The sequence below is a fragment of the Suncus etruscus genome, chromosome 13, assembly GCF_024139225.1.
Source record: "Suncus etruscus isolate mSunEtr1 chromosome 13, mSunEtr1.pri.cur, whole genome shotgun sequence".
Classification (NCBI taxonomy): Eukaryota; Metazoa; Chordata; class Mammalia; order Eulipotyphla; family Soricidae; genus Suncus; species Suncus etruscus.
The window spans coordinates 27597523-27607935 of record NC_064860.1 but is presented as its reverse complement, the minus strand read 5'-3'; the positions used below and the strand labels follow the sequence as shown (position 1 = coordinate 27607935).

The 10413-nt window shown below is 39.7% G+C and overlaps 1 non-coding gene across 1 annotated transcript; it reads right to left on the bottom strand.

Moving 5' to 3' along the window:
• Nucleotides 1–7882: 7882 nt before the first annotated feature.
• On the bottom strand, nt 7883–8018 carry LOC126026434 (small nucleolar RNA SNORA48). The gene has a single exon (XR_007501707.1). It is a non-coding gene; the product is annotated as a small nucleolar RNA SNORA48 (small nucleolar RNA).
• Between the last annotated feature and the right edge of the window lie 2395 nt (nt 8019–10413).

The window sequence follows — 10413 nt, the reverse complement described above, 5'->3', positions numbered from 1 at the left end:
TGACTGAGAACCAACTACAATTATGTTTGTAATCACGATGTTTAAATATATTATTTAAATGTATTTAGATATAACAAATCCATATTTATTGTGTGAATAAGTATATTGAGAGTTGAATTCAATAAATCTTAGTACCAGAAACCAAGATAATCAAAGGATTATATGCTTAAGTGAAGAATTATCTGGTCCTTTTTGTTTTGGGGGTTGTTGCATCTAGATCTTTCTTTTTAGAATTTCTTTCTCTTATTTAATAACACATTCTATTTAGGACATTTGCACACAGCTCAACATGAGATATGTTCTCCTGACTCTTATCTCATTCTCCCTCTAGATTTCCCTAGTTTGTTATCTCTCACATTTTCTCCCATCATATTTTATAGTATGAGTATCTAGTATGAAGAGAATTTGAATAGAAAGGAAGACAAATTGGGTTCCATAGTTCAGGGAACGAAAACCACAGACTCCATAGCTCTTGGATCTCAAGCCCAGGGATCTACATCCCAGTGAGGACCAGCTTCTAGACACAGTCTCCATGGAGTACCTGCCACTAGATCTGCAAGCCCAGAGACCCTGTGTATGTCTTGCAGGGGCTGCAAAGAAATGAGGACCTTGGCTGAAAGCTAGACTTATGACAGGGACAAGACACCACAAAGGACATCTGACACCTAGTAAGTTCACAGATGATCTCCCCACAGCCCATAGGGAGAGAGTATCCTGTTTGGCAGTGCTGGGAGATGGGACTTCAGGAAAGGTACGACAACTACTTTCCAATTCCATTAGTGAATTTGAGAAACTGATTTGCTTGCCTAAGACAACTGATCCCAGAATGCACAGGCCCTGTAGATATATACTTGGTGATCTCATCACCAGCCACTGAAATCACAAAGGGTGGGGGAGAGGACATCATAATCATGGCACCCAGAGAGACTGCCCCCACCCAGGTACCTAGGTGGTTTCTCAGCCCTCCAGAGCCTCCCGAGTTAACTTCAGTTCTCAAGTGCCACAGATAGAAAATAGAGGTAACTGTTTTACATTACAAACTTTTTTTTATAAGTAGAGAAGGAACTAGAAAGTTTATGTAGCACATTTTTATAAAATTTTATAAGAGATATACAGAAATAGTAGATACGGAGTTTGGGTTTAGTTATGGCACCTCATGTGGTTCCCTGAGCCAGAGTGATCATAAATATAAATTCAGAAGTTAGCCCTGAGCAAATTCAGGTGGGGATCCAAAACAAAACAAATAATCTCATATTCTCTAAAAAAAAATAGTCATTTCTTTTTTGGAAAATGCTTTCTTGATCTGGAGGCTAGCTCTAGCCGGATGGGGTTTGGGGAGACCCCATGTGGAAGGCCTTCTCCCTAACTTGGGTGCGCTGGGAGCCTTGATAGTCCCCCAGCCGTCCCCTCTTCTGCCCCCGACCTCCAGGCCTTCCCTGGGTTCCAGCCCAGGTGGCCAGAAATGGTGGGTCCTAACTTGGGGTGTGCTGAGATTTGCTCGGTGGCACTAAGTTTGTCACTGTCAATTTCTGACCAGTCTATATGTGGAAAACTGCGCGGGGGTGCTAGCATGTATTAAGAGTATTCCCTGTCCTTATGGTATGTTTTGCGTATCCAGAATGTCCATTTTGTATTCTGCCCTTTCTCACACCCCTACAAAGCTCATTTTTACTTCTTAACTCTCTCATCCCCCAAACATCTTTAACCCATATTACTCTTTTTAACTTCAGTACTGTACAATCCTAATCACAGACCAAAGCCATACATCGTGTGTAACAACCCCCAACTATTTCAAAAGACATAAAATGGACAAGTATTTCTTTTGAATATTTTATTTGTTTTTTCTCTGACAGCTATAAGTCTTACTAAATATTCTCTTATACAGTGACTATTCTAACCACTTTTTATCTTCTCTTTGTGAGCTGTTCAATAAGGAATTTTGGTGGAAGAGTCCCCCAGTTTAATGCTGTTGATTGAACCATGTCATGGGGATTGTTGAACTTGTTCTTATGGCCCCCATATGCGCCAATAATGCCACGTGGCATTGTTCCTTTTTTGCATAGGCACATTGAAATGGGAAAATACTATACATACAAATAAGATCTTATCTAATATAGATTGGAACACACAAATCTTGTAGTACAAAGGAACCTTACACCCTGAACATTGACATAATGACCTGGCACAGGCCTCAGAAGAATGGACATTTTCCATTCACCCCTTAACCAAGGAAGCCATCACTAAACATCCAAGTTTGTCTTTAACATCACCTGGAAGCAATTTTCTACCACGGAAGACCCTACTACTGCTCAGACGTCGACCTGCGCTAAAGAGACTTCCCCTAACACAGAGAAGACTTAACAACAACAACGACCTGCTTACAGGACAGGGCTTCCTGCATTGTCCTTTAATTGTGAGGTGAAACTAGAGGATGCTCCACATCCTGACTTCAATGTAGGATATGCAGATTTCAGGATCTTTAATACAGAAACATGATACCAACAACAGAGACTATGTGAAAAATAAAAGTGTGTTGGCACTACAAATAATGTCTTGGATTGGACGATCTAACTTGCCTGGAGCCTAGAGTTGGTCTTATGCCAGGAAACTTCAGGGGTAGGGTCTCTTTGTATTTAGGCCAAGGTTATTCCTTTCCATGCCCCTCATATTTTGGTGGGCCTATGCAAACAACAATTGCCACTCTAACACCGTTTTTACTGTGCTCCTTTGACTCTAATTCTTTTTTTTTGTTTTTGTTTTTGTTTTTTTGGGCCACACCCACTTGATGCTCAGGGGTTACTCCTGGCTAAGCACGCAGAAATTGTTCCTGGCTTGGGGGGACCATATGGGACGCCGGGGGATCGAACCGTGGTCCTTCCTTGGCTAGCGCTTGTAAGGCAGACACCTTACCTCTAGTGCCACCTCACCAGCCCCGACTCTAATTCTTAAAAAAAAAAAAAAAACACATTTAAACTTTTGAGGTTAACTTAAACTAATATGCATGTACATGGAAATGTAAAAAAATACTATGCCTCTAATGTCTAAGGAGTTACATAAGTTTTATGGCTTTAGATTGCCTTGCCTGCTGCTAAGAAATATAATGTATTACAATCTGGGGACTTGAGGGACAAAGTAATTGTACATGGATTCTGTCTTATTTATCTTAATGTTCTTTGGCTGAAAGTTCAAAGTTAAGATATCAGCAAGGGGACTTCTTCTGAGAATTATGTTATGGGTGATTGTCCTTCCACTGTAACTTTACCTTGTCCTCTTTGCATCTTTGTTCTCATAATTAAAAATAAAAAATTAAAAAAAAATTAAAAAAAAAGAATACAAAAAGAGGGCAAAAATTACTATGTCTTTGATTTCTTAAGAGCAATATTGTGAACTAGAGATAATGGAAGTCATTTAAAATCATTTTTCACATCATTCATGGCAATGTTTGGGGGATAGGGCAGTATTGGGAACTGAACACCCATTTTCCACAGGCAAAGCAACCTTTCAGCTATCTACTTGGTTCTGAAAATATTTAACTTAGGATACATTGGCTTACATGACTATGTGTTTTAGAAATATAACTTTACAACTCTTTAATTAAAATCACTCTACAGCCTCAGAGTACTGATATCCTTCCACAAAGTTTGTTGGATTTGTCTTTTCCCCCTTATATTGAAACTAAGCTTAAAAATTAGGGCCCGGAGAGATAGCACAGCGGTGTTTGCCTTGCAAGAAGCCGATCCAGGACCAACGGTGGTTGGTTTGAATCCCGGTGTCCCATATGGTCCCCCGTGCCTGCCAGGAGCTATTTCTGAGCAGACAGCCAGGAGTAACCCCTGAGCATCGCTGGGTGTGGCCCAAAAACCAAAACCAAACAAACAAACAAACAAAAATAAAACAAAAATTGATATAGGACCAGAGCAGTGGTGCAGCAGTAGTGTGTTTGCTTTGCACATGGCTGACCTAGTGCGGACCGCGGTTTAATCCCCTGGTGTCTCAACTGGTCACCCCAGTCAGGAGCAATCTCTGAGAGCAGGAGTAACTCCTGAGCGTCACTGGGTATGGCCCAAAATTAAAAACTAAGTTGATTGGTATTCTGTAGTTTACAATATTGCTAATGATATTTTTTCATGAAAGTAGTTCCCACACCACACCCATCAGTGTACTCACATACCTCCCCCAAGGACCCCAAAACCCTTTCTATTCAACTTGCCAATCTCCCCACCCCAAATCAATTGTGTGGAAGAATTCTCTTGTTACGTTGTGCATATTTAAGGTTGACTCTTCTTTTCAATCTACCTTTCCCTACAGTAACTATAGCTCTATGGTCTGAGTCCACATGTTCTCATTAGTTTTTCCTGTTCCTTTAATTTGTTTTTCGAGACTCTGCACAAATGATATCATCTGATATTTGTCTTTCAGGATTTATTTTACTTAACATGACCCACTTCAGTTGGAAATTCTTTCCAAATGAAAGTTATAAATCAAGATAAATAATCAAATGGGAAAGCAGAACATAGACCTTTTAAACTACACAGAATTTCACTAAACTTACTTCCTACAATACTTCTCAGAAAGCTACTCATGTATATGCCCAATCAAAGTGATGGGATAAGTCAAAAGAGACAAAGACATAAAATTCTGGAAATGTGGAAATCCTGTTCAGGGTGACTGTTTTTCATCACACCTAAGTGTGCCACTTGTTCAGATTGATGTAGGTTTGAAATTTGTTTCTAAGCCAATGCAGGCCTCCATTTCTGTATGCACACTTCCTTTCAGTGTTAATGGATAAATTGATGAAACTCACTGGAACCTTGTTTTTTTTGCAGATTTTTAAATTTTATTTTGAATATAGATTTTCTTTTTCTTTCTTTCTTTCTTTCTTTTTTTTTGGTTTTTGGGCCACACCCGGCGATGCTCAGGGGTTATTCCTGGCTGTCTGCTCAGAAATAGCTCTTGGCAGGCACGGGGGACCATATGGGACACCGGGACTCGAAACAACAACCACCTTTGGTCCTGGATCGGCTGCTTGCAAGGCAAACGCCGCTGTGCTATCTCTCCGGGCCCGATTTTATTTTTCTTATAAATAAATTCCTTAATTGAATCGCCATCAGAAATACAGTTACAAAATTGCTCATGATTGAGTTTCAGTCAGACAATCATTTATTTGCACACCTTTTACAAATGCAAATTTCCCACCATCAATGTCTCCACTTTCTCTCCTGCCCTCCTCCCTGTCCTCTCTTCTGTGGCAGACATTTTCCTTCTCTCTTTCTTCCTTTTTTCTTTTTAGACACTATAGTTTGAAATATTGTTATTAAAGAAGTATCATGCATTTCATTTTATCTCCTTTTATCTCTCAGCTCTTGTCAAGAGTAATCATTTCAGGAGCCAAAGTGAAAGCACAGTGGCAGGGCATTTGCCTTGCACATGGCCTACTTGGGACGGACCTGGCATCCTATATGGTCCCTGAGACTGCCAGGAGGGATTTCTGAATGCAGAGCCAGGAGTAACCTCTGAGTGCCGCTGAGTGTGACCCAAAAGCAAAACAAAAGAGTAGTCATTTCCAACTATCATTGTAATAAAGAATACTGCGCTGAGTAACATGAGCTAGACTAAGGAGAGGGGTAGAAACAGAATGATCGGGCCCGGAGAGATAGCACAGCGGCGTTTGCCTTGCAAGCAGCCGATCCAGGACCAAAGGTGATTGGTTCGAATCCCAGTGTCCCATATGGTCCCCCGTGCCTGCCAGGAGCTATTTCTGAGCAGACAGCCAGGAGTAATCCCTGAGCACTGCCGGGTGTGGCCCAAAAACCAAAAAAAGAAAAAAAAAAAAAAAGAAAAAAAATAAGAAATAGAATGATCACACTCACTTATGGGGTATTTTATTTTTATTGGGGGGGCACACCCAGCAGCACTCAGAGGTTACTCCTGGCTCTACACTAGGAATTGTTCCTGGCAGGCTTGGGGAACCATATGGGATGCTGAAGATCAAGCCTGGTTCTATCTTGGTTGGCCACATGTAATTCAAATAGTTCTACAGCTGTACAATCACTCCAACCTATTTATGGAGTATTTAAAAAAGATAATATGATATTAATATCTTAGTATCCAGAGACAATAGAAACAAGGGCTAGGAAGACCAATATAGGCTAGAAAGCTTGCCACAAAGAGTGTGAGTACAGTTAGAGCAGAGAACAGAGCTTAATTTTTATTATAAGATGCATGCTATTGTCAGAATACTCCTTTATTGTATCAGTTTTCAGTATCATTTCTGAATATGATATGCTTTCACTAGGAAGAACTGAGCTAAAGATGTACATCTCTTTTTACCATTTTATTTTTTATTGAGTAATATTTTTGGAGGTTTACAAGAGTGCATATGCTTATTTGCTACCATCTCATGCTCATAATCAGAATGCTAATATTCTTCTACCTCTGCTCATTGTGGTCTTTAGAACACTCTATCCCTGCTATGACCCCCACTGCCCATGCTTGGTAACTTCACTCTGTAGGCAGGGTTGTGTCTGTTAGATATTTTCTCCTCCATCCCCTTTTTAAAATTTTTTTATTGAGATCATTGTGAATTTGCAAGTCCTTCATAGTTGTATTTCAGGCATTTAGTGACAGTGGATTAGGGCCATTCCCACCACCAGTGTTGACCTTCCTCCACTGGAGTTCCCAGCATGCATCCCATACCTCCAACCTTAGTCCTCTAGTCTACCAATGTAACAGGTTCTTTTTGGTATCTATTGTTATAGCTTGGGTCTCTTGATTTATTGTAGTTGACTTTGGCTTAGGTATTTAGATATGACCATTTTTCCCCACCCAATATAACTGAGACCACTTGGCACTGGACCCCATTCACTCTTTTTTTTTTTTTTCTTCTCAATTTGTAGAAAGACATAGGAAGATGAATTGTGAAAAAAAAATTGACAGGACAAAGAGGGAAAAGTTTGAGGTAGAAAATGTAGCACAGTACTCTGATCCAAATCTTATTTTTTTTTTCTAGCCATGTTATGCTTCCTCTCAGCCACAGCTTCTTGCTTTCTGAGCCAAAGGAAGCTTTGGAGGAACTCGGGGATGGGTTTTCTGGAAGATTCAGAGTAAAGAGCTAAGTATGGAGTGCAAAACATAGTGCAAGCTCAATCTGCAACAAATCAGAACGCTGCATCATGTCCAGAGAATATAAGATTGGGAAGTAATGGATGGTGCTTCCACAAATTTTCCTCAACTCTGCCACTGCTTTTATTTTTGGGGTCAAACCTGGCACTGCTAAGGGATCACTCCTGGCTCTGCGCTTAGGAATCACTCCTGGAAGGCTCAGAGGACCTTATGGAATACTGGAGAGTAAACATGGATTGGCTGTGTGCCAGGCAAGAGCCCTATCTGCTGCTGTACTCTCTCTGGCTCCTGCTCTGCCACTTTTTATATTAGTCACCTTAACTAAATAGCTTTGATGTCTTTCCTAATCAGCATCCACTTTTCCTAAACAGTAAATAGGCATATTACCCCACTCCCTACATCAAGAAGTAAATGAGATAAGAGATTTAAAATTTTGCAAAAGGGGTCCCAATTGGTGTTTGAGAGGCCTAAGGACCCCGTGATGATTTTTAGCCTCTCAAGGTGAAAATGCTGCTCAGGTCCTGTGGTGTCAGGGTTACCACAACCACACCTGGTAGTTGGGGTCTTTAGGGCTGAAGCCAATAATTTTTTTCTTGTCTTTGTTTGTAGGCCACACAGGGATGACTCCTGGCTCTGTGCTCAGAAATCATCCCTGGGAGGCTGGGAGACTATATGGGATGGCAGAAGGTCAAACTTAAGTCAGCTGCATGCATGGCAAATGCCTTACCTGCTGTGCTATCACTCTGGTCCTGTGTTTGTTTATTGTGTTCAGGGCATGTACTAAGCAAGAGCACAGACCAAAAGCAATGCTGGGATAAACAAGGAATTGCTCTGTCCCTGGCTGCTATGAGATGGGCACCACTAACCAGATGCTTCTTCTATCAAGCAAAGGGACTGATTTATTTATTTACTTATTATTTATTTACTTATTTATTTATTTATTTAATTTTGGTTTTGAGGCCACATCTGGTGATGCTTAGGTGTTACTCCTGGCTATGTGCTCAGAAATTGCTCCTGGCTTGGGGGACCATATGGGATGCTGGGGGGATCAAACCATGGTCCATCCTAGGTCAGCTGCATGCAAGGTAAATGCTCTACCACTGTGTCACACTCTGGCCCCATGAAGCCAATTATTCTTTTTTTTTCTAGCCCCTATTAATGTATTTTTCCTTTTTTAAAATATTTATTTAAGCACCATAATTACCAGCATGTTTGTAGTTGGGTTTTAGTCATAAACAGAATACTCCCCTCCACCAATGCAACATTCCCACCACCAATGGTATTGGGAATCAAACCATAGTCAGATACATGTACTTTAAACTCTACCATTTCTCCCAGGATGATGAGTTTAAAGATTCAGTGGAACATCTAATGGAAGGCAAATACCATTATATTCACTAGTACTAATGCTATATACCTGAAGACCTTTTTTTATTTATGTTGCCCTATAAATATATACTCTTAATTTATCTTCATTATCGTCATATACCTAATTGCCTTCACTTATTTTAATTATTTTTATTCCTTTTATTATAGACTAATCTCACTAGTATAAGGTGGGTTTGATTTGAATGTACCTAGTAATAAGTAATTTGAACATTTTTTTTTCATCTGTGGGTTATCTGTATATATTTTTTGGAGAATGAGCTATTCATTTCTTTTGCTCCCCCCCCTTTTTTTTTTAAAGTTGGCTTTCTTGCTTTGTTGTTGATATTGTGAGTTCTCTACATGTTTTAAATTTGTATTCTTAATCCCTTGTAAAACATACTATGTGAATATTTGGGAGAATAAAACACTTTTATTGGCTTTTATTGACCCCAGAAGTGGAACAAAAAAAAAAAGAAAAGGAATGAAGAATAATGTACAGAGCTGGAACAATAATACAGGGGGTAGGGCACTTATCTTGCATGTGGCCAACCCAGATTCTATTCTCAGTATCCTATTGGTCCCCGCAGCCCACCAAAAGTGATCCCTGAATGCAGAACCAGGAGTAAGACCTGAACACAGTTGGGTTTGGCTCCCAAACAAAAAACAAAGAATAAGAAAACAAATAGAAATGTTTTCACGAGAGGGCATGTTAATGTCTCATTGGATCTTTAAACAAGTGGTTTTGTGGTGCTAACTTAAGAACTTGGGATCAGGGGCCAGCGAGGTGGCCCTAGAGGTAAGGTGTCTGCCTTGCAAGCACTAGCCAAGGAAAGGACCACGGTTCAATCCCTCCGTGTCCCATATGGTCCCCTCAAGCCAGGGGCAATTTCTGAGCGCGTAGCCAGGAGTAACCCCTGAGCATCTAATGGGTGTGGCCCGAAAAACCAAAAAAAAAAAAAAGAACTTGGGATCTATCAGTGAAGAAGTTAGATATATCCTTATCACAAGTATATATAATCCTTTGAGTACTCTACACTGCACAGACATAGTCACATATTCTATTATATTCACTTCAGGTCTATGTCTTCATGATTTTTTTTTAATGTTTTATTGGGGTTTTTTTTGTTTTGGTTTTTTGTTTTGGGGCCACACCCAGCGGTGCTCAGGGGTTACTCCTGGCTATCTGCTCAGAAATAGCTCCTGGCAGGCATGGGGATCATATGGGACACCGGGTTTTGAACCAACAACCTTAGGTCCTGAGTCAGCTGCTTTCAAGGCAAATGCCACTGTGCTATCTCTCTGGCCCCATGTCTTCATGATTTGATATATGTTGTGAGACAATTATCACAATCAGTTTAGTTAATATCTATCATAATTATACATTTTTGTAATAAGAACATGTAAGGTCCAGGCATATAGTACAGATATGTATATTAGTTTCATAATCAAGCTTTTAAGGAATAACTTTTGCATTAATTTTTAATATTTTTATAAACATAAATTTTAAAATAACACAATATAAAATGGTTACAAAATATAAAGCAGGCATTGCTTCTTTAGTTTCAAACTTCCCAGCTATACTTAGAAACTACCTGTCTTATGTAATTTTTTTTATGTCTGATCACTGAGGTAAATAGGATATTATATAAGCCTCTCTTTCATATACAGTTGTTAGGAAAAAGGTAAGAAAAGAGAGGTTGGGAAGAGCCAGGAATTTTTAACCTAGGTGACTGAAGAATGGATCTAATAGAAACCTTAAGAGGAAGAAAGTGCATGAGGAGGGAGTAACCTCCAGCTGTAAGAATTGAGCAGTGGTATTAAAGTATAACAGAAAATGAAGAGGCTAAATAAAATCAACTTCATAAAAATATATTGTGAAATGTTCTGTATAAGACATATTAATAACTAGCAAGATACTTAGTT